This window comes from Carica papaya, chromosome 8, assembly GCF_054855325.1.
Source record: "Carica papaya isolate Zhongbai chromosome 8, ASM5485532v1, whole genome shotgun sequence".
Taxonomy (NCBI): domain Eukaryota; kingdom Viridiplantae; phylum Streptophyta; class Magnoliopsida; order Brassicales; family Caricaceae; genus Carica; species Carica papaya.
The window spans coordinates 10,231,237-10,257,678 of NC_142316.1; the positions used below are offsets into that span (position 1 = coordinate 10,231,237).

Below are 26,442 nucleotides of genomic sequence, written 5' to 3' on the forward strand. Positions count from 1 at the left end.
CATACCAGCACTAATGCTGTGGATCCCATCAGAATTCTGCAGTTAAGTGTTGTTGGGCAAGTGTAGTAGTCGGATGGGTGACCTCTTGGGAAGTCCTCGTATCGCAACAATTTTTTTTCAGATGGGTCGTTCGACATTACGCGCGACTGGAACTATGGTCTGCTGGTTTATACGCAAATGTGAGTCAAGAATCAGGGGCATTTTAATCGATATTAGAACGAGAAGAAGAGGTGCAGTGTGAACGCACAAGGAAACAAATGATGGGAGGGGGGAGGGAAGAAGGAGTGTATGTATTTTCAGCACGAAATTAAACAGGTGCGGTCACACCAGCACAAATGCACCAGATCCCATCAGAACTCCGCAGTTAAGTGTGTTTTGGCGAAAGTAGTACAATGATGGGTTACCTCATGCGAAGTTCTCGTGTTGCACCCATTTTTTTTTTCAAATGTGCCGTTCGACGTTACGCGCGACTTTAATTATGGTTCGCAGATTTATTCGCAAATGTGAGTCACGGTGCCGTGGCATTTTACTTGATATTTGAATGAGAACGAGAGGTGCAGTGCGCACGCACAAGGAAACAAATGACGGGAGGGGGAAAAAAGGGGAATGAGTTTATGTATTTGCAGCGCGAAATTAAACAAGTGCGATCATACCAGCACTAATGCACCGGATCCCATCAGAACTCCGCAGTGAAGTGTGCTTGGGCGAGATTAGTACTCGGATGGGTGAACTCCTGGGAAGTCCTCGTGTCGCACCAATTTTTTTCAGACGGGTCGTTTGACGTTACGCGCGTTTGGAACTAGGGTCCGCTGGTTCATACGCAAATGTGAGTCAAGAAGCAGGGGCATTTTAATCGATATTAGAACGAGAATGAGAGGTGAAGTGTGAACGCACAAGGAAACAAATGACGGGAGGGGGAAGAAAGGAGAAGGAGTGTATGTATTTGCAGCGCGAAATTAAACAGGTTTGATCATACCAGCACTAATGCAACGGATTTTATCAGAACTCCGCAGTTAAGTGTGCTACGGCGAAAGTAGTACAATGATGGGCTACCTCCTGGGATGTTCTCGTGTTGCACCCATTTTCTTCTTTTCAGATGTGCCGTTCGACGTTACGCGCGACTTTAATTATGGTCCGCCGATTTATTCGCAAATGTGAGTCACGGCGCCGTGGCATTTTAATTGATATTTGAACGAGAACGAGAGGTGCAGTGCGCACGCACAAGGAAACAAATGACGGGAGGGGGAAGAAAGGAGAAGGAGTTTATGTATTTGCAGCGCAAAATTAAACAGGTGCGATCATACCAGCACTAATGCACCAGATCCGATCAGAACTCCGCAGTTAAGTGTGCTTGGACGAGAGTAGTACTCGGATGGGTGACCTCCTGCGAAGTCCTTATATTTCACCCATTTTCTTAGGAAGTCCTCGTGTTGCACCCATTTTTTTGCAGATGATTCTTTCGACGATACGCGCGACATGAATTATGGTTCTCAGGTTTATTCGCAAATGTGAGTCACGGCACCGTAGCATTTTAGTTGATATTAGAACGAGCACGGTTGGTGCAGTGCGCACGCACAAGGAAACAAATGACGGGAGGGGGAAGAAAGGAGAATGAGTTTATGTATTTGTAGCGCGAAATTAAATAGGTGCGATCATACCAGCAATAATGCACCGGATCCCAACAGAACTCCGCAGTTAAGTGTGCTTGGGCAAGAGTAGAACTCGTATTGGTGACCTCCTGGGAAGCCCTCGTGTCACACTAATTTTTTTTTAGACGGGTCGTTCGACGTTACGCGCGACTGGAACTATGGTCTGCTGATTTATACCCAAATGTGAGTCAAGAAGCAGGGGCATTTTAATCGATATTAGAACGAGAATGAGAGATGCAGACTGCACGCACAAGGAAACAAATGACAAGAGGGGGGATGGAGGGAGAAAAAGTGTATGTATTTGCAGCGCAGAATAAAACATGAGTAATCATTCCACACCAATGCAACGGATTCTATCAGAACTCCACAAGTTAAGGGTGCTTGGGCGAGAGTAACACTAGGATGGGTGACCTCCTGCGAAGTCCTTATATTTCACCCATTTTCTTAGGAAGTCCTCGTGTTGCACCCATTTTTTTGCAGATGATTCTATCGACGATACGCGCGACTTGAATTATGGTCCTCAGGTTTATTCGCAAATGTGAGTCACGACACCGTAGCATTTTACTTTATATTAGAACGAACACGGGAGGTGCAGTGCGCACGCACAAGGAAACAAATGACGGGAGGGGGAAGAAAGGAGAAGGAGTTTATGTATTTGCAGTGCGAAATTAAACGGGTGCGATCATACAAGCGCTAATGCACTGGATCCCATCAGAACCCTGCAGGTAAGTGTGCTTGGGCGAGAGTAGTACTCGAATGGGTGACCTCCTGGGAAGTCCTCGTGTCGCAACAATTTTTTTTCAGACGGGTCGTTCGACGTTATGCACGACAAGAACTCGTGTCCGCTGGTTTATACGCAAATGTGAGTCAAGAAGCAGGGGCATTTTAATCGATATTAGAACGAGAAGGAGAGGTGCAGTGTGAACGCACAAGGAAACAATTGATGGGAGGGGGAGGGAAGGAGAAGGAGTGTATGTATTTTCAACACGAAATGAAACAGGTGCGATCAAACCAGCACAAATGCAACGGATTCTATCAGAACTCCGTAGGTAAGGGTGCTTGGGCGAGAGTAGTACTAGCATGGGTTACCTCCTGCGAAGTCATTATATTTCACCCATTTTTTTGCAGATGATTCTTTTGACGTTACGCGCGACTTGAATTATGGTCCTCAGGTTTATTCGCAAATGTGAGTCACGTCACCGTAGCATTTTACTTTATATTAGAACGAACACGGGAGGTGCAGTGCGCACGCACAAGGAAACAAATGACGGGAGGGGGAAGAAAGGAGAAGGAGTTTATGTATTTGCAGCGCGAAATTAAACGGGTGCGATCATACAAGCGCTAATGCACTGGATCCCACCAGAACCCTGCAGGTAAGTGTGCTTGGGCGAGAGTAGTACTCGGATGGGTGACCTCCTGGGAAGTCCTCGTATCGCAACAATTTTTTTTCAGACGGGTCGTTCGACGTTATGCGCGACTAAAACTCGTGTCCGCTGGTTTATACGCAAATGTGAGTCAAGAAGCAGGGGCATTTTAATCGATATTAGAACGAGAAGGAGAGGTGCAGTGTGAACGCACAAGGAAACAATTGATGGGAGGGGGAGGGAAGGAGAAGGAGTGTATGTATTTTCAACACGAAATGAAACAGGTGCGATCAAACCAGCATAAATGCAACGGATTCTATCAGAACTCCGTAGGTAAGGGTGCTTGGGCGAGAGTAGTACTAGCATGGGTTACCTCCTGCGAAGTCATTATATTTCACCCATTTTCTTGTGAAGTCCTCGTGTTGCACCCATTTTTTTGCAGATGATTCTTTCGACGTTACGCGCGACTTGAATTATGGTCCTCAGGTTTATTCGCAAATGTGAGTCACGGCGCTGTAGCATTTTACTTAATATTAGAATGAGAATGGGAGGTGCAGTGCGCACGCACAAGGAAACAAATGACGGGAGGGGGAAGAAAGGGGAATGAGTTTATGTATTTGCAGCGCAAAACTAAACAGGTGAGATCATACCAGCACTAAAGCCCCGGATCCCATCCGAACTCCGCCGTTAAGTGTGCTTGGGCGAGATTAGTACTCGGATGGTTGACCTCCTTGGAAGTCCTCGTGTCGCACCAATTTTTCTTCAGACGGGTCGTTCAACGTTACAAGCGTCTGGAAGTAGGGTCCGCTGGTTTATACGCAAATGTGAGTCAAGAAGCAGGGGCATTTTAATCGATATTAGAACGAGAATGAGAGGTGAAGTGTGAACGCACAAGGAAACAAATGACGGGAGGGGGAAGAAAGGAGAAGGAGTGTATGTATTTACAGTGCGAAATTAAACAGGTGCGATCATACCAGCACTACAGCACCGGATCCCATCAGAACTCCGCAGTTAAGTGTGCTTGGGCGAGAGTAGTACTCGGATCGGTGACCACCTAGGAAGCCCTCGTGTTGCACCTATTTTTTTCAGATGGGTTGTTCGACGTTACGCGCGAATGGAATTATAAACCGCTGGTTCATTTGCAAAGGTGAGTCACGGTGCCGGGGCATATTACTTGATATTAGAACGAGAAAGAGAGATGCAAAGTGCACGCACAAGGAAACAAATGACGGGAGGGGGGATGGGAGGAGAAAGAGTGTATGTATTTGCAGTGCAGAATGAAACATGAGGGATCATACCAGCACTAATGCAACGGATTCTATCAGAACTCCGCAGTTAAGGGTGCTTGGGCGAGAAAAGTACTCGGATGGGTGACCTCCTGCGAAGTCCTTATATTTCACCCATTTTCTTGGGAGGTCCTCGTGTTGCACCCATCTTTTTGCAGATGATTCTTTCGACGTTACGCGCGACTTGATTTATGGTCCGCAGGTTTATTCACAAATGTGAGTCACAGCGCCGTGGCAATTTACTTGATAGTAGAACGAGTACGGGAGGTGCAGTGCACACGCACAAGGAAACAAATGACGTGATGTGCAAGAAAAGAGAAGGAGTGTATGTATTTGAAGCGCAAAATTGAACAAGTGGCATCGTATCAGCGCTAATGCACTGGATCCCATCAGAACCCTGCAGTTAAGTGTGCTTGGGCGAGAGTAGTAGTCGGAAGGGTGACCTCTTGGGAAGTCCTCGTATCGCAACAATTTTTTTTCAGATTGGTCGTTCGACGTTACGCGCGACTGGAACTATGGTCCGCTGGTTTATACGTAAATGTTAGTCAAGAATCAGGGGCATTTTAATCGATGTTAGAACGAGAAGGTGAGGTGCAGTGTGAACGCACAAGGAAACAAATGATGGGAGGGGGGCAGGGAAGAAGGAGTGTATGTATTTTCAGCACGAAATTAAACAGGTGCGGTCATACCAGCACAAATGCACCGGATCCCATCAGAACTCCGCAGTTAAGTGTGCTTTGGCGAAAGTAGTACAATGATGGGTTACCTCCTGGGAAGTTCTCATGTTGCACCCATTTTCTTTTTTTTAGATGTGCCGTTCGACGTTACGTGCGACTTTAATTATGGTCCGTAGATTTATTCGCAAATGTGAGTCACGGCGCCGTGACATTTTACTTTATATTTGAACGAGAACGAGAGGTGCAGTGCGCACGCACAAGGAAACAAATGACGGGAGGGGGAAGAAAGGAGAAGGAATTTATGTATTTGCAGCGCGAAATTAAACAGGTGCGATCATACCAGCACTAATGCACCGGATCCCATTAGAACTCCGCAGTTAAGTGTGCTTGGGCGAGAGTAGTACTCAAATAGGTGACCTCATGGGAAGTCCTCGTGACGCACTTTATTTTTTTCAGACGGGTCGTTCGACGTTACGCGCGACTGGAACTAGGGTCCACTGGTTTATACGCAAATGTGAGTCAAGAAGCAGGGGCATTTTAATCGATATTAGAACGAGAAGGAGAGATGCAGAGTTCACGCATAAGGAAACAAATGACGGGAGGGGGGATGGAGGGAGAAAAAGTGTATGTATTTGCAGCGCAAAATGAAACATGAGCAATCATACCAGCACCAATGCAACGAATTCTATTAGAACTCCGCAAGTTAAGGGTGCTTAGGCGAGAGTAGCACTAGGATGGGTGACCTCCTGCGAAGTCCTTATATTTCACCCATTTTCTTAGGAAGTCCTCGTGTTGCACACATTTTTTTGCAGATGATTCTTTCGACGATACGCGCGACTTGAATTATGGTCCTCAGGTTTATTCGCAAATGTGAGTCACGGCACCGTAGCATTTTACTTTATATTAGAACGAGCACGGGAGGTGCAGTGCGCACGCACAAGGAAACAAATGACGGGAGGGGGAAGAAAGGAGAAGGAGTGTATGTATTTGCAGTGCAAAATTAAACAGGTGCGATCATACCAGCGCTAATGCACCGGATCCCATCAGAACTTCGCAGTTAAGTGTGCTTTGGCGAAAGTAGTACAATGATGGGTTACCTCCTGGGAGGTTCTCGTGTTGAACCCATTTTTTTTTTCCAGATGTGCTGTTCGACGTTACGCGCGACTTTAATTATGGTCTGCAGATATATTTGCAAATGTGAGTCACGGCGCCGTGGCATTATACCTGATATTTGAACGAGAACGAGAGGTGCAGTGCGCACGCACAAGGAAACAAATGACGGGAGGGGGAAGAAAGGAGAATGAGTTTATGTATTTGCAGCGCGAAATTAAACAGGTGCGATCATACCAGCACAAATGCACCGGATCCCATCAGAACTCCGCAGTAAAGTGTGCTTTGGGGAAAGTATTACAATGATGGGTTACCTTGTGGGAAGTTCTCGTGTTGCACCCATTTTCTTTTTTTCAGATGTGCCGTTCGATGTTTCGCGCGACTTTAATTATGGTCCGCAGATTTATTCGCAAATGTGAGTCACGGCGCCGTGGCATTTTACTTGATATTTGAACGAGAACGAGAGGTGCAGTGCGCACGCACAAGGAAGCAAATGACAGGAGGGGGAAGAAAGGGGAAGGAATTTATGTATTTACAGTGCAAAATTAAACAGGTGCGATCATACCAGCACTAATGCACCGGATCCCATCAGAACTCCGCAGTTAAGTGTGCTTGGGCGATAGTAGTACTCGGATGGGTGACCTCCTAGGAGGTCCTCGTGTCGCACTAATTTTTTTTTTAGACGGGTCGTTCGACGTTACGCGCGATTGGAACTAGGGCCCCCTGGTTCATACGTAAATGTGAGTCAAGAAGCAGGGGCATTTTAATCGATATTAGAACGAGAAGGAGAGATGCAGAGTGCACGCAAAAAAGAAACAAATGACGGGAGGGGGGATGGAGGGAGAAAAAGTGTATGTATTTGCAGCGCAGAATGAAACATGAGCAATCATACCAGCACCAATGCGAGGCATTCTAACAGAACTCGGCAAGTTAAGGGTGCTTAGACGAGAGTAGCACTAGGATGGGTGACCTCCTGCAAAGTCCTTATAATTCACCAATTTTCTTAGGAAGTCCTCGTGTTGCACCCATTTTTTTGCAGATGATTATTTCGACGATATGCGCGACTTGAATTATGGTCATCAGGTTTATTCGCAAATGTGAGTCACGGCACCGTAGCATTTTACTTGATATTAGAACGAGCACGGGAGGTGCAGTGCGCACGCACAAGGAAACAAATGACGGGAGGGGGAAGAAAGGAGAAGGAATTTATGTATTTGCAGCGGGGAATTAAACGAGTGCGATCATACCAGCACTAATGCACCGGATCTCATCAGAACTCCGCAGTGAAGTGTGCTTGGGCGAGAGTAGTACTCGGATGGGTGACCTCCTGGGAAGTCCTCGTGTCACACAAATTTTTTTTCAGACAGGTCGTTCGACGTTACGCGCGACTGGAACTGGGGTCCGTTGGTTTATACGCAAATGTGAGTCAAGAAGCAGGGCCATTTTAATCGATATTAGAACGAGAAGGAGAGGTGCAGTGTGAACGCACAAGAAAACAATTGATGGGAGGGGGAGGGAAGGAGAAGGAGTGTATGTATTTTTAGCACGAAATGAAACAGGTGCGATCATACCAGCACTAATGCAACGGATTCTATCAGAACTCCGTAGGTAAGGGTGCTTGGGCGAGAGTAGTACTAGCATGGGTTACCTCCTGCGAAGTCCTTATATTTCACCCATTTTCTTGTGAAGTCCTTGTGTTGCATCCATTTTCTTTTTTTCAGATGTGCCGTTCGACGTTACGCGCGACTTTAATTATGGTCCACAAATTTATTCGCAAATGTGAGTCACGGCGCCATGGCATTTTACTTGATATTTGAACGAGAACGAGAGGTGCAGTGCGCACGCACAAGGAAACAAATGACGGGAGGGGGAAGAAAGGAGAAGGAGTTTATGTATTTGCAGTGCAAAATTAAGTCGGTGCGATCATACCAGCACTAATGCACCGGATCCCATCAGAACTCCGCAGTTAAGTGTGCTTAGGCGAGATTAGTACTCGGATGGGTGACCTCATGGGAAGTCCTCGTGTCGCACCAATTTTTTTTTCAGACGGGTCCTTCGACGTTACGCGCGTTTTAAACTAGGGTCCGCTGGTTTATACGCAAATATGAGTCAAGAAGCAGGGGCATTTTAATCGCTATTAGAATGAGAATGAGAGGTGAAGTCTGAACGCACAAGGAAACAAATGACGGGAGGGGGAAGAAAGGAGAAGGAGTGTATGTATTTACAGCGGAAAATTAAACAGGTGCGATCATACCAGCACTAAAGCTCCGGATCCCATCAGAACTCCGCAGTTAAGTGTGCTTGGGCGAGGGTAGTACTTGGATGGGTGACCACCTGGGAAGCCCTCGTGTTGCACCTATTTTTTTTCAGATGGGTTGTTCAACGTTACGCGCGAATGGAATTATAAACCGCTGGTTCATTTGCAAAGGTGAGTCACGGTGCCGGGGCATATTACTTGATATTAGAATGAGAAAGAGAGATGCAGAGTGCACGCACAAGAAAACAAATGACGGGAGGGGGGATTGAATGAGAAAGAATGTATGTATTTGCACTGCGGAATGAAACATGAGGGATCATACCAGCACTAATGCAACGGATTCTCTCAGAACTCCGCAGTTAAGGGTGCTTGGGCGAGAAAAGTACCCGGATGGGTGACCTCCTGCGAAGTCCTTATATTTCACCCATTTTCTTGGGAGGTCCTCGTGTTGCACCCATCTTTTTGCAGATGATTCTTTCGACGTTACGCGCGACTTGATTTGTGATCCGCAGATTTATTCGCAAATGTGAGTCACGGCGCCGTGGCATTTTACTTGATATTAGAACGAGTACGAGAGGTGCAGTGCGCACGCACAAGGAAACAAATGACGGGAGGAGGAAGAAAAGTGAAGGAGTGTATGTATTTGAAGCACAAAATTAAACAAGTGGCATCATACCAGCACTAATGCACTGGATCCGATCAGAACTCTGCAGTTAAGTGTGCTTGGGCGAGAGTAGTACTCGGATGGGTGACCTCTTGGGAAGTCCTCCTATTGCAACAATTTTTTTTTTCAGATGGGTCGTTCGACGTTACGCTTGACTGGAACTATGGTCCGCTGGTTTATACGCAAATGTGAGTCAAGAATCAAGGGCATTTTAATCGATATTAGAACGAGAAGGAGAGGTGCAGTGTGAACGCACAAGGAAACAAATGATGGGAGGGGGGGTGGGAGAAGGAGTGTATGTATTTTCAGCACGAAATTAAACATGTGCGGTCACACCAGCACAAATGCGCCGAATCCCATCAGAACTCCGCAGTTATGTGTGCTTTGGCGAAAGTAGTACAATGATGGGTTACCTCCTGGGAAGTTCTCGTGTTGCACCCTTTTTTTTTTGAGATGTGTCGTTCGACGTTACGCGCGACTTTAATTATGGTCCGCAGATTTATTCGCAAATGTGAGTCACGGCGCCGTGGCATTTTACTTGATATTTGAACGAGAACGAGAGGTGCAGTGCGCACGCACAAGGAAACAAATGACGGGAGGGGGAAGAAAGGAGAAGGAGTGTATGTATTTGCAGCGCGAAATGAAACAGGTGCGATCATACCAGCACTAATGCAACGGATTCTATCAGAACTCCGTAGGTAAGGGTGCTTGGGCGAGAGTAGTACTAGCATGGGTTACCCCCTGCGAAGTCCTTATATTTGACCCATTTTCTTGTGAAGTCCTCGTGTTGCACCCATTTTTTTGCAGATAATTCTTTTGAAGTTATGCGCGACTTGTATTATGGTCCTCAGGTTTATTCGCAAATGTGAGTCACTGCGCTGTAGCATTCTACTTGATATTAGAACGAGAACGGTAGGTGCAGTGCGCACGCACAAGGAAACAAATGACGGGAGGGGGAAGAAAGGGGAATGAGTTTATGTATTTGTAGCACAAAATTAAACAGGTGCGATCATACCAGCACTAATGGACCAGATCCAATCAGAACTCTGCAGTTAAGTGTGCTTGGGCGAGATTAGTACTCGGATGGGTGACCTCTTGGGAAGTCCTCGTGTCGCACCAATTTTTTTTCAGACGGGTCGTTCGACGTTACGCGCGTCTGGAACTAGGATCCGCTGGTTTATACGAAAATGTGAGTCAAGAAGCAGGGGCATTTTAATCGATATTAGAACGAGAATGAGAGGTGAAGTGTGAATGCACAAGGAAACAAATGACGAGAGGGGGAAGAAAGGGAAATCAGTGTATGTATTTGCAGCGCGAAATTAAACAGGTGCGATCATACCAGCACTAAAGCTCCAGATCCCATCAGAACTTCGCAGTTAAGTGTGCTTGGGCGAGGGTAGTACTCGGATGGGTGACCACTTGGGAAGCCCTCGTGTTGCACCTATTTTTTTTCGGATGGGTTGTTCGACGTTACGCGCGAATGGAATTATAAACCGCTGGTTCATTTGCAAAGGTGAGTCACGGTGCTGGGGCATTTTAATCGATATTAGAACGAGAAGGAGAGATGCAGAGTGCACGCATAAGGAAACAAATGACGGGAGGGGGGATAGAGGGAGAAAAAGTGTATGTATTTGCAGCGCAGAATGAAACATGAGCAATCATACCAGCACCAATGTAATGGATTCTATTTGAACTCCGCAAGTTAAGGGTGCTTTGGCGAGAAAAGTACTCGGATGGGTGACCTCCTACGAAGTCCTTATATTTCACCCATTTTCTTGGGAGGTCCTCGTGTTGCACCCATCTTTTTCCAGATGATTCTTTCGACGTTACGCGCGACTTGATTTATGATCCGTAGATTTATTCGCAAATGTGAGTCACGGCGCAGTGGCATTTTACTTGATATTTGAACGAGTACGGGAGGTGCAGTGCGCACGCACAAGGAAACAAATGACGGGAGGAGGAAGAAAAGAGAAGGAGTGTATATATTTGAAGCACAAAATTAAACAAGTGGCATCATACTAGCACTAATGCACTGGATCCCATCAGAACCCTGCAGTTAAGTGTGCTTGGGCGAGATTAGTACTCGGATGGGTGACCTCTTGGGAAGTCCTCGTGTCGCACAAATTTTTTAATCGATATTAGAACGATGGTTTATACGCAAATGTGAGTCAAGAAGGAGGGGCATTTTAATCGATATTAGAACGAGTACGGGAGGTGCAGAGTGCACGCACAAAGAAACAAATAACGGGAGGGGGAAGAAAAGAGAAGGAGCGTATGTATTTGCAGCGCGAAACTAAACTGGTGCAATCATACCAGCACTAAAGCCCCGGATCCCTTCAGAACTCCGCAGTTAAGTGTGCTTAGGCGAGAGTAGTACTCGAATGGTTGACCTCGTGGGAAGTCCTCGTGTCGCACAAATTTTTTTTCAGACGGGTCGTTCGACGTTACGCGTGACTAGAACTAGGGTCCGCTGGTTTATACGCAAATGTGAGTCAAGAAGCAGGGGCATTTTAATCGATATTAGAACGAGAAGAAGAGGTGCAGTGTGAACGCACAAGGAAACAATTGATGGGAGGGGGAGGGAAGGAGAAGGAGTGTATGTATTTTGAGCACGAAATGAAACAGGTGCGATCATACCAGCACTAATGCAACGGATTCTATCAAAACTCCGTAGGTAAGGGTGCTTGGGCGAGAGTAGTACTAGCATGGGTTACCTCCTGCGAAGTCCTTATATTTCACCCATTTTCTTGTGAAGTCCTCGTGTTGCACCCATTTTTTTGCAGATGATTCTTTCGACGTTACGCACGACTTGAATTATGGTCCTCAGGTTTATTCGCAAATGTGAGTCAGACGCTGTAGAATTTTACTTGATATTAGAACGAGAACGGGAGGTGCAGTGCGCACGCACATGGAAACAAATGTCAGGAGGGGGAAGAAAGGGGAATGAGTTTATGTATTTGCAGCGCAAAATTAAACAGGTGCGATCATACCAGCACTAATGCACCAGATCCCATCAAAACTCCGCAGTTATGTGTGCTCGGGCGAGATTAATGCTCGGATGGGTGACCTCCTGCGAAGTCCTTATATTTCACCCATTTTCTTGGGAGGTCCTCGTGTTGCACCCATCTTTTTGCAGATGATTCTTTCGACGTTACGCGCGACATGATTTATGGTCCGCAAGTTTATTCGCAAATATGAGTCACGGCACCGTGGCATTTTACTTTATATTAGAACGAGTATGAGAGGTGCAGTGCGCACCTACAAGGAAACAAATGACGGGAGGAGGAGGAAAAGAGAAGGAGTGCATGTATTTGAAGCGCAAAATTAAACAAGTGGCCTCATACCAGCACTAATGCACTGGATCCCATCAGAACTCTGCAGTCAAGTGTGCTTGGGCGAGAGTAGTGCTCGGATGGGTGACCTCTTGGGAAGTCCTCGTATCGCAACAATTTTTTTTCAGATGGGTCGTTCTACGTTACGCGCGACTGGAACTATGGTCCGCTGGTTTATACACAAATGTGAGTCAAGAAAAAGGGGCATTTTAATCGATATTAGAACGAGAAAAAGAGGTGCAGTGTGAACGCACAAGGAAACAAATGATGGGAGGGGGGAGGGAAGAAGGAGTGTATGTATTTTCAGCACGAAATTAAACAGGTGCGGTAACACCAGCACAAATGCACCGGATCCCTTCAGAACTCCACAGTTAAGTGTGCTTTGGCGAAAGTAGTACAATGATGGGTTACCTTCTGGAAAGTTCTCGTGTTGCACCCATTTTCTTTTTTTCAGATGTGCCGTTCGACGTTACATGCGACTTTAATTATGGTCCGCAGATTTATTCGCAAATGTGAGTCACGGCGCCGTGGTATTTTACTTGATATTTGAACGAGAACGGGAGGTGCAGTGCGCACGCCCAAGGAAACAAATGACGGGAGGAGGAAGAAAAGAGAAGTAGTGTATGTATTTGAAGCGCAAAATTAAACAAGTGGCATCATACCAGCACAAATGCATTAGATCCCATCAGAATTCTGCAGTTAACTATGCTTGGGCGAGAGTAGTGCTCGGATGGGTGACCTCTTGGGAAGTCCTCGTATCGCAACAATTTTTTTTCAGATGGATCGTTCGACATTACGCGCGACTGGAACTATGGTCCGCTGGTTTATACGCAAATGTGAGTCAAGAATTAGGGGCATTTTAATCGATATTTGAACGAGAAGGAGAGGCGCAGTGTGAACGCACAAGGAAACAAATGATGGGAGGGGGGAGGGAAGAAGGAGTGTATGTATTTTCAGCACGAAATTAAACAGGTGCGGTCACACCAGCACAAATGCACCGGATCCCATCAGAACTCCGCAGTTAAGTGTGCTTTGGCGAAAGTAGTACAATGATGGGTTACCTTATGGGAAGTTCTCGTGTTGCACCCATTTTTGTTTTTTCAGATGTGCCGTTCGACGTTACGCGCGACTTTAATTATGGTCCGCAGATTTATTCGCAAATGTGAGTCACGGCGCCGTGGCATTTTACTTGATATTTGAACGAGAACGAGAGGTGCAGTGCGCACGCACAAGGAAACAAATGACGGGAGAGAAAGAAAGGGGAATGAGTTTATGTATTTGCAGCGCGAAATTAAACAGGTGCGATCATACCAGCACAAATGCACCGGATCCCATCAGAACTCTGCAGTTAAGTGTGCTTGGGCGAGAGTAGTACTCGGATGGGTGACCTCTTGGGAAGTCCTTGTGTCGCACCAATTTTTTTTCAGACGGGTCGAGAATGAGAGGTGAAGTTTGAATGCACAAGGAAACAAATGACGGGAGGGGGAAGAAAGGAGGAGTGTTTGTATTTGCGGCGCGAAATTAAAGAGGTGCGATCATACCAGCACTAAAGCCCTGGATCCCTTCAGAACTCCGCAGTTAAGTGTGCTTGGGCGAGAGTGGTACTCGGATGGGTTGTTCGACGTTACGTTCGAATGGAATTATAAACCGCTGGTTCATTTGCAAAGGTGAGTCACGGTGTCGGGGCATATTACTTGATATTAGAACGAGAAAGAGAGATGCAGAGTGCACGCACAAGGAAACAAATGACGAGAGGGAGGATGGGAGGAGAAAGAGTGTATGTATTTGCAGCGCAGAATGAAACATGAGGGATCATACCAGCACTAATGCAACGGATTCTATTAGAACTCCACAGTTAAGGGTGCTTGGGCGAGAAAAGTACTCGTATGGGTGACCTCCTGCGAAGTCCTTATATTTCACCCATTTTCTTGGGAGGTCCTCGTGTTGCACCCATCTTTTTGCATATGATTCTTTCGACGATATGCACAAGTTGAATTATGGTCCTCAGGTTTATTCGCAAATGTGAGTCACGGCACCGTAGTATTTTACTTGATATTAGAACGAGCACGGGAGGTGCAGTGCGCACGCACAAGGAAACAAATGACGGGAGGGGAAAGAAAGGAAAAGGAGTTTATGTATTTGCAGCGCAGAATTAAACGGGTGCGATCATACCAGCACGAATGCACTGGATCCCATCAGAACTCTGCAGTTAAGTGTGCTTGGGCGTGAGTAGTACTCGGATGGGTGACCTCATGGGAAGTCCTCGTGTCGCACTAATTTTTTTTCAGATGGGTCGTTCGACGTTACGCGCGACTGGAACTATGGTCCACTGGTTTATACGCAAATGTGAGTCCAGAATTAGGGGTATTTTAATCGATATTAGAACGAGAAGGAGAGGCGCAGTGTGAACGCACAAGGAAACATATGATGGGAGGGGGGGAGGGAAGAAGGAGTGTATGTATTTTCAGCACGAAATTAAACAGGTGCGGTCACACCAGCACAAATGCACCGGATCCCATCAGAACTCCGCAGTTAAGTGTGCTTTGGCGAAAGTAGTACAATGATGGGTTACCTCCTGGGAAGTTCTCGTGTTGCACCCATTTTCTTTTTTTCAGATGTGCCGTTCGACGTTACGCGCGACTTTAATTATGGTCCGTAGATTTATTCGCAAATGTGAGTCACGGCGCCGTGGGATTTTACTTGATATTTGAACGAGAACGATAGGTGCAGTGCGCACGCACAAGGAAAAAAATCACGAGAGGGGGAAGAAAGGAGAAGGAGTTTATGTATATGCAGCGCGAACTGAAACAGGTGCGATCATACCAGCACTAATGCAACGGATTCTATCAGAACTCCGTAGGTAAGGGTTCTTGGGCGAGAGTAGTACTAGCATGGGTTACCTCCTGGGAAGTCCTTATATTTCATCCATTTTCTTGTGAAGTCCTCGTGTTGCACCCATTATTTTGCAGATGATTCTTTCGACGTTACGCGCGACTTGAATTTTGGTCCTCAAGTTTATTCGCAAATGTAAGTCATGGCGCTGTACAATTTTACTTGATATTAAAACGAGAACGGGAGGTTCAGTGCGCACGCACACGGAAACAAATTACGGGAGGGGGAAGAAAGGAGAAGCAGTTTATATATTTGCAGCGCGAAATGAAACAGGTGCGATCATACCAGCACTAATGCAACGGATTCTATCAGAACTCCGTAGGTAAGGGTGCTTGGGCGAGAGTAGTAGTAGCTTGGGTTACCTCCTGGGAAGTCCTTATATTTCACCCATTTTCTTGTGAAGTCCTCGTGTTGCACCCATTTTTTTGCAGATGATTCTTTCGACGTTACGCACGACTTGAATTATTGTCCTCAAGTTTATTCGCAAAGGTGAGTCATGGCGCTGTAGCATTTTACTTGATATTAGAACGAGAACGGGAGGTGCAGTGCGCACGCACAAGGAAACAAATGACGGGAGGGGGAAGAAAGGGGAATGAGTTTATGTATTTGCAGCGCGAAATTAAACAAGTGCGATCGTACCAGCACTAATGCACCGGATCCCATCAGAACTCCGCAGTGAAGTGTGCTTGGCCGAGATTAGTACTCGGATGGGTGACCTCCTGGGAAGTCCTCGTGTCGCACCAATTTTTTTTCAGACGGGTCGTTCGACGTTACGCGCGTCTGGAACTAGGGTCCGCTGGTTTATACGCAAATGTGAGTCAAGAAGCAGGGGCATTTTAATCGATATTAGAACGAGAATGAGAGGTGAAGTGTGAACGCACAAGGAAACAAATGACAGGAGGGGGAAGAAATGAGAAGGAGTGTATGTATTTTCCGCGCGAAAGTAAACAGGTGCGATCATACCAGCACTAAAGCTCCGGATCCCATCAGAACTACGCAGTTAAGTATGCTTGGGCGAGCATAGTACTCGGATGGGTGACCACGTGGGAAGCCCTCGTGTTGCACCTATTTTTTTTCGGATGGGTTGTTCGACGTTACGCGCGAATAGAATTATAAACCGCAGGTTCATTTGCAAAGATGAGTCACGGTGCCGAGGCATATTACTTGATATTATAACGAGAAAGAGAAATGCAGAGTGCACGCACAATGAAACAAATGACGGGAGGGGGGATGGGAGGAGAAAGAGTGTATGTATTTGTAGTGCAGAATGAAACATAGGGATCATACCAGCACTAATGCAACGGATTCTATCAGACCTCCGCAGTTAAGGGTGCTTGGGCGAGAAAAGTACTCGGATGGGTGACCTTCTGCGAAGTCCTTATATTTCACCCATTTTCATGGGAGGTCCTCGTGTTGCACCCATCTTTTTGCATATGATTCTTTCGACGTTACGCGCGACTTGATTTATGGTCAGCAGGTTTATGCGCAAATGTGAGTCACGGCGCCGTTTCATTTTACTTGATATTAGAACGAGTACGGGAGGTGCAGTGCGCACGCACAAGAAAACAAATGACGGGAGGAGGAAGAAAAGAGGAGTGTATGTATTTGAAGCGCAAAATTAAACAAGTGGCATCATGCCAGCACTAATCCACTGGATCCAATCAGAACTCTGCAGTTAAGTGTGCTTTGGCGAAAGTAGTACAATGACGGGTTAGCTCCTGGGAAGTTCTCGTGTTGCACCCATTTTCTTTTTTTCAGATGTGCCGTTCGACGTTACGCGCGACTTTAATTATGGTCTCCAGATTTATTCGCAAATGTGAGTCACGGTGCCGTGGCATTTTACTTGATATTTGAACGAGAACGAGAGGTGCAGTGCGCACGCACAAGGAAACAAATGACGGGAGGGGGAAGAAAGGAGAAGGAGTTTATGTATTTGCAGCGCCAAATTAAACAGGTGCGATCATACCAGCACTAATGCACCGGCTCCCATCAGAAAGCCGCAGTTAAGTGTGCTTGGGCGAGAATAGTACTCGGATGGGTGACCTCCTGGGAAGTCCTCGTGTCGCACTAATTTTTTTTTCAGACGGGTCGTACGACGTTACGCGCGACTTGAATTAGGGTCCACTGGTTTATACGCAAATGTGAGTCAAGAAGCAGGGGCATTTTAATCGATATTAGAACGAGAAGGAGAGGTGAAGTGTGAACGCACAAGGAAACAATTGATGGGAGGGGGAGGGAAGGAGAAGGAGTGTATGTATTTTCAGCGCGAAATGAAACAGGTGCGATCATAACACACTAATGCAATGGATTCTATCAGAACTCCGTAGGTAAGGGTGCTTTGACGAGAGTAGTACTAGCATGGGTTACCTCGTGCGAAGTTCTTATATTTCACCCATTTTCTTGTGAAGTCCTCGTGTTGCACCCATTTTTTTGCTGATGATTCTTTCGACGTTACGCGCGACTTGAATTATGGTCCTCAAGTTTATTCGCAAATGTGAGTCACGGCGCCGTGGCAATTTACTTGATATTAGAACGAGAACGGGAGGTGCAGTGCTCACGCACAAGGAAACAAATGACGGGAGGGGGAAGAAAGGGGAATGAGTTTATGTATTTGCAGCGCAAAATTAAACAGGTGAGATCATACCAGCACTAATGCACCGGATCCCATCAGAACTCCGCAGTTAAGTGTGCTTTGGCGAGAGTAGTACTCGGATTGGTGACCTCCTGGGAAGTCCTCGTGTCGCACCAATTTTTTTTCAGACGGGTCGTTCAACGTTACGCGCGACTGGAGCTAGGGTCCGCTGGTTTATACGCAAATGTGAGTCAAGAAGCAAGGGCATTTTAATCGATATTAGAACGAGAAGGAGAGGTGCAGTGTGAACGCACAAGGAAACAATTAATGGGAGGGGGAGGGAAGGAGAAGGAGTATATGTATTTTCAGCAAGAAATGAAACAGGTGCGATCATACCAGCACTAATGCAACGGATTCTATCAGAACTCCGTAGGTAAGGGTGCCTGGGCGAGACTAGTACTAGCATGGGTTACCTCCTGCGAAGTCCTTATATTTCACCCATTTTCTTGTGAAGTCATCGTGTTGCACCCATTTTTTTGCTGATGATTCTTTCGACGTTACGCGCGACTTGAATTATGGTCCTCAGGTTTATTCGCAAATGTGAGTCACGGCGCCGTGACATTTTACTTGATATTAGAACGAGAACAGGAGGTGCAGTGCGCACGCACAAGGAAAAAAATGACGGGAGGGGGAAGAAAGGAGAATGAGATTTTGTATTTGCAGCGCACAATTAAACAGGTGCGATCATACCAGCACTAATGCACCGGATCCCATCAGAACTCCGCAGTGAAGTGTGCTTGGGCGAGATTAGTACTCGGATGGGTGACCTCCTAGGAAGTCCTCGTGTCGCACCAATTTTTTTTCAGACGGGTCGTTCGACGTTACGCGCATCTGGAACTAGGGTCCGCTGGTTTATACGCAAATGTGAGTCAAGAAGCAGGGGTATTTTAATCGATATTAGAACGAGAATGAGAGGTGAAGTGTGAACGCATAAGGAAACAAATGACGGGAGGGGGAAGAAAGGAGAAGGAGTTTATGTATTTGCAGCGGGAAATTAAATAGGTGCGATCATACCAGCACTAATGCACTGGATCCCATCAGAACTCCGCAGTGAAGTGTGCTTGGGTGAGATTAGTACTCGGATGGGTGACCTCCTAGGAAGTCCTCGTGTCGCACCAATTTTTTTTCAGACGGGTCGTTCGACGTTACGCGCGACTGGAACTAGGGTCCGCTGGTTTATACGCAAATGTGAGTCAAGAAGCAGGGGCATTTTAATCGATATTAGAACGAGAAGGAGAAGTGCAGTGTGAACGCACAAGGAAACAATTGATGGGAGGGGGAGGGAAGGAGAAGGAGTGTATGTATTTTAAGCAAGGAATGAAACAGGTGCGATCATACCAGCACTAATGCAACGGATTCTATCAGAACTCCGTAGGTAAGGGTGCTTGGGCGAGAGTAGTACTAGCATGGGTTACCTCCTGCGAAGTCCTTATATTTCACCCATTTTCTTGTGAAATCCTCGTGTTGCACCCATTTTTTTGCAGATGATTCTTTCGACGACTCGCGCGACTTGAATTATGGTCCTCAGGTTTATTCGCAAATGTGAGTCACGGCGCTGTAGTATTTTACTTGATATTAGAACGAGAACGGGAGGTGCAGTGCGCACGCATAAGGAAAAAAATGACGGGAGGGGGAAGAAAGGAGAATGAGATTTTGTATTTGCAGCGCACAATTAAACAGGTGCGATCATACCAGCACTAATGCACCAGATCCCATCAGAACTCTGCAGTGAAGTGTGCTTGGGCGAGATTAGTACTCGGATGGGTGACCTCCTGGGAAGTCCTCGTGTCGCACCAATTTTTTTTAACACGGGTCGTTCGACGTTACGCGCGTCTGGAACTAGGGTCCGCTGGTTTATACGCAAATGTGAGTCAAGAAGCAGGGGTATTTTAATCGATATTAGAACGAGAATGAGAGGTGAAGTGTGAACGCATAAGGAAACAAATGACGGGAGGGGGAAGAAAGGAGAAGGAGTGTATGTATTTGCAGCACGAAATTAAAAAGGTGCGATCATACCAGCACTAAAGCTCCAGATCCCATCAGAACTCCGCAGTTAAGTGTGCTTGGGGGAGGGTAGTACTCGGATGGGTGACCACTTGGGAAGCCCTCGTGTTGCACCTATTTTTCTTCAGATGGGTTGTTCGATGTTATGCGCGAATGGAATTATAAACCGCTGGTTCATTTGCAAAGGTGAGTCACGGTGCCGGGGTATATTACTTGATATTAGAACGAGAAAGAGAGATGCAAAGTGCACGCACAAGGAAACAAATGACGGGAGGGGGGATGGAAGGAGAAAAAGTGTATGTATTTGCAGTGCAGAATGAAACATGAGGGATCATACCAGTATTAATGCAACAGATTCTATCAGAACTCTGCAGTTAAGGGTGCTTGGGCGAGAAAAGTACTCGGATGGGTGACCTCCTGCGAAGTCCTTATATTTCACCCATTTTCTTGGGAGGTCCTCGTGTTGCACCCATCTTTTTGCAGATGATTCTTTCGACGTTACGCGCGACTTGATTTATGGTCCGCAGGTTTATTCACAAATTTGAGTCACGGCGCCGTGACATTTTACTTGATATTAGAACGAGTATGGGAGGTGCAGTGCGCACGCACAAGGAAACAAATGACGGGAGGAGGAAGAAAACAGAAGGAGTGTATGTATTTGAAGCGCAAAATTAAACAAGTGGCATCATACCAGCACTAATGCACTGGATCCCATCAGAACTCTGCTGTTAAGTGTGCTTGGGCGAGAGTAGTACTCGGATGGGTGACCTCTTGGGAAGTCCTCGTATCGCAACAATTTTTTTTCAGATGGGTCGTTCGATGTTACGCGCGAGTGGAACTATGGTCCGTTGGTTTATACGCAAATGTGAGTCAAAAATCAGAGGCATTTTTATCGATATTACAACGAGAAGGAGAGGTGCAGTGTGAACGCACAAGGAAACAAATGATGGGAGGGGGGGAGGGAAGAAGGAGTGTCTGTATTTTCAGCACGAAATTAAACAGGTGCGGTCACACCAGCACAAATGCACCGGATCCCATCAGAACTCCGAAGTTAAGTGTGCTTTCGCGAAAGTAGTACAATGATGGGTTACCTCCTAGAAAGTTCTCGTATTGCACCCATTTTCTTTTTTTCAGATGTGCTGTCCGACGTTACGCGCGACTTTAATTATGGTCCGTAGATTTATTCGCAAATGTGAGTCACGGCGCCATGGCATTTTACTTGATATTTGAACGAGAACGAGAGGTGCAGTGCGCACGCACAAGGAAACAAATGACGGGAGGGGGAAGAAAGGAGAAGGAGTTTATGTATTTGCAGCGCGAAATTAAACTGGTGCGATCGTACCAGCACTAATGCACCAGATCCCATCAGAACTCCGCAGCTAAGTGTGCTTGGGCGAGAGTAGTACTCGGATGGGTGACCTCCTGGGAAGTCCTCGTGTCGCACTAATTATTTTTTTCAGACGAGTCGTTCGACGTTACGCGCGACTGGAACTAGGGTCCACTGGTTTATACGCAAATGTTAGTCAAGAAGCAGGGGCATTTTAATCGATATTAGAACGAGAAGGAGAAATGCAGAGTGCACACAAAAGGAAACAAATGACGAGAGGGGGGATGGAGGGAGAAAAAGTGTATGTATTTGCAGCGCATAATGAAACATGAGCAATCATACCAGCACCAATGCAACGGATTCTATCAGAACTCCGCAAGTTAGGGGTGCTTGGGCGAGAGTAGCACTAGGATGGGTGACCTCCTGCGAAGTACTTATATTTCACCCATTTTCTTAGGAATTCCGCGTGTTGCACCCATTTTTTTGCAGATGATTCTTTCGACGATACGCGCGACTTGAATTATGGTCCTCAAGTTTATTCGCAAATGTGAGTCACGGCACCGTAGCATTTTAATTGATATTAGAACGAGCACAGGAGGTGCAGTGCGCACGCACAAGGAAACAAATGACGGGAGGGGGAAGAAAGGAGAATGAGTTTATGTATTTGCAGCGCAAAATTAAACAGGTGCGATCATAACAGCACTAATGCACCGGATCCCATCAGAACTCCGCCGTTAACTGTGTTTGGGCGAGATTAGTACTCGGATGGGTGACCTCCTCGGAAGTCCTCGTGTCGCACCAATTTTTTTTCAGACGGGTCGTTCGACGTTACGCGCGTCTGGAACTAGGGTCCGCTGGTTTATACGCAAATGTGAGTCAAGAAGCAGGGGCATTTTAATCGATATTAGAACGAGAATGAGAGGTGAAGTGTGAACGCACAAGGAAACAAATGACGGGAGGGGGGAAGAAAGGAGAAGGAGTGTATGTATTTGCAGCGCGAAATTAAACAGGTGCGATCATACTAGCATTAAAGCTCCGGATCCCATCAGAACTCCGCAGTTAAGTGTGCTTTGGCGAGGGTATTACTCGGATGGGTGACCACCTGGGAAGCCCTCGTGTTGCACCTATTTTTTTCGGATGGGTTGTTCGATGTTACGCGCGAATGGAATTATAAACCGCTGGTTCATTTGCAAAGGTGAGTCACGGTGCTGGGGCATTTTAATCGATATTAGAACGAGAAGGAGAGATGCAGAGTGCACGCATAAGGAAACAAATGACGGGAGGGGGGATAGAGGGAGAAAAAGTGTATGTATTTGCAGCGCAGAATGAAACATGAGCAATCATACCAGCACCAATGTAATGGATTCTATTTGAACTCCGCAAGTTAAGGGTGCTTGGGCGAGAAAAGTACTCGGATGGGTGACCTCCTGCGAAGGCCTTATATTTTACCCATTTTCTTGGGAGGTCCTCGTGTTGCACCCATCTTTTTGCAGATGATTCTTTCGATGTTACGCGCGACTTGATTTATGGTCCGCAGGTTTATTCGCAAATTTGAGTCACGGCGCCGTGGCGTTTTACTTGATGTTAGATCGAGTACGGGAGGTGCAGTGCGCACGCACAAGGAAACAAATGACGGGAGGAGGAAGAAAACAGAAGGAGTGTATGTATTTGAAGCGCAAAATTAAACAAGTGGCATCATACCAGCACTAATGCACTGGATCCAATCAGAACTCTGCAGTTAAGTGTGCTTGGGCGAGAGTAGTACTCGGATGGGTGACCTCTTGAGAAGTCTTCGTATCGCAACAATATTTTTTCAGATAGGTCGTTCGACATTAAGCGCGACTGGAACTATGGTCTGCTGGTTTATACGCAAATGTGAGTCAAGAATCAGGGGCATTTTAATCGATATTAGAACGAGAATGAGAGGTGCAATGTGAACGCAAAAGGAAACAAATGATGGGAGGGCGGGAGGGAAGAAGGAGTGTATGTATTTTCAGCACGAAATTAAACAGGTGCGGTCACACCAGCACAAATTCACCGGATCCCATCAGAACTCCGCAGTTAAGTGCGCTTTGGCGAAACTAGTATAATGATGGGTTACCTCCTTGGAAGTTCTCGTATTGCACCCATTTTCTTTTTTTCAGATGTGCCGTTCGACGTTACGCGCGACTTTAATTATGGTCCGCAGATTTATTCGCAAATGTGAGTCACGGCGCCATGGCATTTTACTTGATATTTGAACGAGAATGAGAGGTGCAGTGCGCACGCACAAGGAAACAAATGACGGGAGGGGGAAGAAAGGAGAAGGAGTTTATGTATTTGCAGCGCGAAATTAAACTGGTGCGGTGCGATCATACCAGCACTAATGCACCAGATCCAATCAGAACTCCGCAGATAAGTGTGCTTGGGCGAGAGTAGTACTCGGATGGGTGACCTCCTGGGAAGTCCTCGTGTCGCCCTAATTTTTTTTTTCAGACGGGTCGTTCGACATTACGCGCGACTGGAACTAGGGTCCACTGGTTTATACGCAAATGTGAGTCAAGAAGTAGGGGCATTTTAATCGATATTAGAACGAGAAGGAGAGATGCAGAGTGCACGCACAAGGAAACAAATGACGGGAGGAGGGATGGAGGGAAAAAAAATGTATGTATTTGCAGCGCGAAATTAAACGGGTGCGATCATACCAGCACTAATGCAACGGATCCCATCATAACTCTGCAGTAAAGTGTGCTTGGGCGAGAGTAGTACTCGGATGGGTGACCTCCTGGGAAGTTCTCGTGTCCCACAAATTTTTTTTCAGACGGGTCGTTCGACGTTACGCGCAACTGGAACTATGGTCCACTTGTTTATACGTAAATGTTAGTCAAGAAGCAGGGGCATATTAATCGATATTAGAACGAGAAAAAGAGGTGCAGTGTGAACGCACAAGGAAACAAATGATGGGAGGGGGGAGGGAAGGAGAAGGAGTGTATGTATTTTCAGCACGAAATGAAACAGCTGCGATCATACCAGCACTAATGCAACAGATTCTATCAGAACTCCATAGGTAAGGGTGCTTGGGCGAGAGTAGTACTAGCATGGGTTACCTCCTGCGAAGTCCTTATATTTCACCCATTTTCTTGTGAAGTCCTCGTGTCGCACCAATTTTTTTTCAGACGGGTCGTTCGACGTTACGCTCATTTTGAACTAGGGTCCGCTGGTTTATACGCAAATATGAGTCAAGAAGCAGGGGCATTTTAATCGATATTAGAACGAGAATGAGAGGTGAAGTGTGAACGCACAAGGAAACAAATGACGAGAGGGGGAAGAAAGGAGAAGGAGTGTATGTATTTGCAGCGCGAAACTAAACAGGTGCGATCATACCAGCACTAAAGCCCCGGATCCCATCAGACCCGCAATTAAGTGTGCTTGGCGAGATTAGTACTCGGATGGTTGACCTCTTGGGAAGTCCTCGTGTCGCACCAATTTTTTTTCAGACGGGTCGTTCGACGTTACGCGCGTCTGGAACTAGGGTCCACTAGTTTATACGCAAATGTGAGTCAAGAAGAATGGGCATTTTAATCGATATTAGAACGAGAATGAGAGGTGAAGTGTGAACGCACAAGGAAACAAATGACGGGAGGAGGAAGAAAGGAGAAGGAGTATATGTATTTGCAGCGCGAAATTAAACAGGTGCGATCATACCAGCACTAAAGCTCCGGATCCCATCAGAACTCCGCAGTTAAGTGTGCTTGGGCGAGAGTAGTACTCGGATGGGTGTCCACCTGGGAAGCCCTCGTGTTGCACCTATTTTTTTTCGGATGGGTTGTTCGACGTTACGCGCGAATGGAATTATAAACCGCTGGTTCATTTGCAAAGGTGAGTCATGGTGCCAGGGCATATTACTTGATATTAGAACGAGAAAGAGAGATACAGAGTGCATGCACAAGGAAACAAATGACAGGAGGGGGGATGGGAGGAGAAAGAGTGTATGTATTTGCAGTGCAGAATGAAACATGAGGGATCATACCAGCACTAATGCAACGGATTCTATCAGAACTCCGTAGTTAAGGGTGCTTGGGCGAGAAAAGTACTCGGATGGGTGACCTCCTGCGAAATCCTTATATTTCACCCATTTTCTTGGGAGGTCCTCGTGTTGCACCCATCTTTTTGCAGATGATTCTTTCGACGTTACGCGCGACTTTATTTATGGTCCGCAGGTTTATTCGCAAATGTGAGTCACGGCGCCGTGACATTTTACTTGATATTAGAACGAGTACGGGAGGTGCAGTGCGCACGCACAAGGAAACAAATGACGGGAGGAGGAAGAAAAGAGAAGGACTGTATGTATTTGAAGCGCAAAATTAAACAAGTGGCATCATACTAGCACTAATGCACTGGATCCCATCAGAACTCTGCAGTTAAGTGTGCTTGGGCTAGAGTAGTACTCGGATGGGTGACCTCTTGGGAAGTTCTCGTATCGCAAAATTTTTTGTTCAGATGGGTCGTTCGACGTTACGCGCGACTGGAACTATGGTCCGCTGGTTTATACGCAAATGTGAGTCAAGAATCAGGGACATTTTAATCGATATTAGAACGAGAAGGAGAGGTGCAGTGTGAACGCACAAGGAAACAAATGATGGGAGGGGGGAGGGAAGAGGGAGTGTATGTATTTTCAGCACGAAATTAAGCAGGTGCGGTCACACAAGCACAAATGCACCAGATCCCATCAGAACTCCGCAGTTAAGTTTGCTTTGGCGAAAGTAGTACAATGATGGGTTACCTCCTGGGAAGTTCTCGTGTTGCACCCATTTTCTTTTTTTCAGATTTGCCGTTCGACGTTACACGCGACTTTAATTATGGTCCGCAGATTTATTCGCAAATGTGAGTCACGGTGCTGTGGCATTTTACTTGATATTTGAACGAGAACGAGAGGTGCAGTGCGCAGGCACAAGGAAACAAATGACGGGAGGGGGAAGAAAGGAGATGGAGTTTATGTATTTGCAGCGCGAAATTAAACAGGTGCGATCATACCAACACTAATGCACCGGATCACATCAGAACTCCGCAGTTAAGTGTGCTTGGGCGAGAGTAGTACTCGGATGGGTTACCTCCTGGGAAGTCCTCGTGTCGCACTAATTTTTTTTTCAGACGGGTCGTTCGACGTTATGTGCAACTGGAACTAGGGTCCACTGGTTTATACGCAAAGGTGAGTCAAGAAGCAGGGGCATTTTAATCGATATTAGAACGAGAAGGAGAGATGCAGAGT

At 46.5% G+C, this 26,442-nt stretch overlaps 10 non-coding genes and 38 pseudogenes across 10 annotated transcripts; all 48 read left to right on the top strand.

The window, feature by feature from the left end:
- The first annotated feature begins 313 nt into the window (after window positions 1–313).
- On the top strand, window positions 314–432 carry LOC148240984 (5S ribosomal RNA; annotated as a pseudogene).
- Window positions 433–639: 207 nt separating this feature from the next.
- On the top strand, window positions 640–758 carry LOC148240985 (5S ribosomal RNA; annotated as a pseudogene).
- A 532-nt stretch (window positions 759–1,290) lies between these two features.
- LOC148240986 (5S ribosomal RNA) lies at window positions 1,291–1,409 on the top strand (annotated as a pseudogene).
- Window positions 1,410–2,323: 914 nt separating this feature from the next.
- Window positions 2,324–2,442, top strand: LOC148240987 (5S ribosomal RNA; annotated as a pseudogene).
- A 529-nt stretch (window positions 2,443–2,971) lies between these two features.
- On the top strand, window positions 2,972–3,090 carry LOC148240988 (5S ribosomal RNA; annotated as a pseudogene).
- A 559-nt stretch (window positions 3,091–3,649) lies between these two features.
- Window positions 3,650–3,768, top strand: LOC148240989 (5S ribosomal RNA; annotated as a pseudogene).
- Window positions 3,769–3,973: 205 nt separating this feature from the next.
- LOC148240990 (5S ribosomal RNA) lies at window positions 3,974–4,092 on the top strand (annotated as a pseudogene).
- Window positions 4,093–4,974: 882 nt separating this feature from the next.
- On the top strand, window positions 4,975–5,093 carry LOC148240991 (5S ribosomal RNA; annotated as a pseudogene).
- A 209-nt stretch (window positions 5,094–5,302) lies between these two features.
- On the top strand, window positions 5,303–5,421 carry LOC148240992 (5S ribosomal RNA; annotated as a pseudogene).
- Window positions 5,422–5,982: 561 nt separating this feature from the next.
- Window positions 5,983–6,101, top strand: LOC148240993 (5S ribosomal RNA; annotated as a pseudogene).
- Window positions 6,102–6,309: 208 nt separating this feature from the next.
- LOC148240994 (5S ribosomal RNA) lies at window positions 6,310–6,428 on the top strand (annotated as a pseudogene).
- A 209-nt stretch (window positions 6,429–6,637) lies between these two features.
- LOC148240995 (5S ribosomal RNA) lies at window positions 6,638–6,756 on the top strand (annotated as a pseudogene).
- Window positions 6,757–7,319: 563 nt separating this feature from the next.
- On the top strand, window positions 7,320–7,438 carry LOC148240996 (5S ribosomal RNA; annotated as a pseudogene).
- Window positions 7,439–8,001: 563 nt separating this feature from the next.
- On the top strand, window positions 8,002–8,120 carry LOC148240997 (5S ribosomal RNA). Its single transcript, XR_015814812.1, has one exon. It is a non-coding gene; the product is annotated as a 5S ribosomal RNA (ribosomal RNA).
- Window positions 8,121–8,326: 206 nt separating this feature from the next.
- LOC148240998 (5S ribosomal RNA) lies at window positions 8,327–8,445 on the top strand. The gene has a single exon (XR_015815967.1). It is a non-coding gene; the product is annotated as a 5S ribosomal RNA (ribosomal RNA).
- A 561-nt stretch (window positions 8,446–9,006) lies between these two features.
- Window positions 9,007–9,124, top strand: LOC148240999 (5S ribosomal RNA; annotated as a pseudogene).
- Window positions 9,125–9,329: 205 nt separating this feature from the next.
- On the top strand, window positions 9,330–9,448 carry LOC148241000 (5S ribosomal RNA; annotated as a pseudogene).
- Window positions 9,449–10,008: 560 nt separating this feature from the next.
- LOC148241001 (5S ribosomal RNA) lies at window positions 10,009–10,127 on the top strand (annotated as a pseudogene).
- Window positions 10,128–10,332: 205 nt separating this feature from the next.
- LOC148241002 (5S ribosomal RNA) lies at window positions 10,333–10,451 on the top strand. The gene has a single exon (XR_015814790.1). It is a non-coding gene; the product is annotated as a 5S ribosomal RNA (ribosomal RNA).
- A 561-nt stretch (window positions 10,452–11,012) lies between these two features.
- LOC148241003 (5S ribosomal RNA) lies at window positions 11,013–11,131 on the top strand (annotated as a pseudogene).
- A 175-nt stretch (window positions 11,132–11,306) lies between these two features.
- Window positions 11,307–11,425, top strand: LOC148241004 (5S ribosomal RNA; annotated as a pseudogene).
- Window positions 11,426–12,338: 913 nt separating this feature from the next.
- On the top strand, window positions 12,339–12,456 carry LOC148241005 (5S ribosomal RNA; annotated as a pseudogene).
- Window positions 12,457–12,659: 203 nt separating this feature from the next.
- Window positions 12,660–12,778, top strand: LOC148241006 (5S ribosomal RNA; annotated as a pseudogene).
- A 531-nt stretch (window positions 12,779–13,309) lies between these two features.
- On the top strand, window positions 13,310–13,428 carry LOC148241007 (5S ribosomal RNA; annotated as a pseudogene).
- Window positions 13,429–13,636: 208 nt separating this feature from the next.
- Window positions 13,637–13,755, top strand: LOC148241008 (5S ribosomal RNA). Its single transcript, XR_015815881.1, has one exon. It is a non-coding gene; the product is annotated as a 5S ribosomal RNA (ribosomal RNA).
- Window positions 13,756–14,497: 742 nt separating this feature from the next.
- On the top strand, window positions 14,498–14,616 carry LOC148241009 (5S ribosomal RNA). Its single transcript, XR_015814855.1, has one exon. It is a non-coding gene; the product is annotated as a 5S ribosomal RNA (ribosomal RNA).
- Window positions 14,617–14,820: 204 nt separating this feature from the next.
- Window positions 14,821–14,939, top strand: LOC148241010 (5S ribosomal RNA; annotated as a pseudogene).
- Window positions 14,940–15,856: 917 nt separating this feature from the next.
- On the top strand, window positions 15,857–15,975 carry LOC148241011 (5S ribosomal RNA; annotated as a pseudogene).
- A 205-nt stretch (window positions 15,976–16,180) lies between these two features.
- Window positions 16,181–16,299, top strand: LOC148241012 (5S ribosomal RNA; annotated as a pseudogene).
- An 884-nt stretch (window positions 16,300–17,183) lies between these two features.
- LOC148241013 (5S ribosomal RNA) lies at window positions 17,184–17,302 on the top strand (annotated as a pseudogene).
- Window positions 17,303–17,861: 559 nt separating this feature from the next.
- LOC148241014 (5S ribosomal RNA) lies at window positions 17,862–17,980 on the top strand (annotated as a pseudogene).
- Window positions 17,981–18,539: 559 nt separating this feature from the next.
- On the top strand, window positions 18,540–18,658 carry LOC148241015 (5S ribosomal RNA). The gene has a single exon (XR_015814932.1). It is a non-coding gene; the product is annotated as a 5S ribosomal RNA (ribosomal RNA).
- A 205-nt stretch (window positions 18,659–18,863) lies between these two features.
- Window positions 18,864–18,982, top strand: LOC148241016 (5S ribosomal RNA; annotated as a pseudogene).
- A 559-nt stretch (window positions 18,983–19,541) lies between these two features.
- On the top strand, window positions 19,542–19,660 carry LOC148241017 (5S ribosomal RNA). The gene has a single exon (XR_015814298.1). It is a non-coding gene; the product is annotated as a 5S ribosomal RNA (ribosomal RNA).
- Window positions 19,661–19,865: 205 nt separating this feature from the next.
- On the top strand, window positions 19,866–19,984 carry LOC148241018 (5S ribosomal RNA). Its single transcript, XR_015815578.1, has one exon. It is a non-coding gene; the product is annotated as a 5S ribosomal RNA (ribosomal RNA).
- Window positions 19,985–20,545: 561 nt separating this feature from the next.
- Window positions 20,546–20,663, top strand: LOC148241019 (5S ribosomal RNA; annotated as a pseudogene).
- A 204-nt stretch (window positions 20,664–20,867) lies between these two features.
- LOC148241020 (5S ribosomal RNA) lies at window positions 20,868–20,986 on the top strand (annotated as a pseudogene).
- A 209-nt stretch (window positions 20,987–21,195) lies between these two features.
- On the top strand, window positions 21,196–21,314 carry LOC148241021 (5S ribosomal RNA). Its single transcript, XR_015814850.1, has one exon. It is a non-coding gene; the product is annotated as a 5S ribosomal RNA (ribosomal RNA).
- Window positions 21,315–21,877: 563 nt separating this feature from the next.
- LOC148241022 (5S ribosomal RNA) lies at window positions 21,878–21,996 on the top strand (annotated as a pseudogene).
- Window positions 21,997–22,202: 206 nt separating this feature from the next.
- On the top strand, window positions 22,203–22,321 carry LOC148241023 (5S ribosomal RNA; annotated as a pseudogene).
- A 561-nt stretch (window positions 22,322–22,882) lies between these two features.
- LOC148241024 (5S ribosomal RNA) lies at window positions 22,883–23,000 on the top strand (annotated as a pseudogene).
- Window positions 23,001–23,204: 204 nt separating this feature from the next.
- Window positions 23,205–23,323, top strand: LOC148241025 (5S ribosomal RNA; annotated as a pseudogene).
- A 214-nt stretch (window positions 23,324–23,537) lies between these two features.
- Window positions 23,538–23,656, top strand: LOC148241026 (5S ribosomal RNA; annotated as a pseudogene).
- Window positions 23,657–23,864: 208 nt separating this feature from the next.
- Window positions 23,865–23,983, top strand: LOC148241027 (5S ribosomal RNA; annotated as a pseudogene).
- An 881-nt stretch (window positions 23,984–24,864) lies between these two features.
- Window positions 24,865–24,983, top strand: LOC148241028 (5S ribosomal RNA). The gene has a single exon (XR_015815739.1). It is a non-coding gene; the product is annotated as a 5S ribosomal RNA (ribosomal RNA).
- A 561-nt stretch (window positions 24,984–25,544) lies between these two features.
- LOC148241029 (5S ribosomal RNA) lies at window positions 25,545–25,662 on the top strand (annotated as a pseudogene).
- A 203-nt stretch (window positions 25,663–25,865) lies between these two features.
- Window positions 25,866–25,984, top strand: LOC148241030 (5S ribosomal RNA; annotated as a pseudogene).
- A 209-nt stretch (window positions 25,985–26,193) lies between these two features.
- On the top strand, window positions 26,194–26,312 carry LOC148241031 (5S ribosomal RNA; annotated as a pseudogene).
- The last annotated feature ends 130 nt before the right edge of the window (window positions 26,313–26,442 follow it).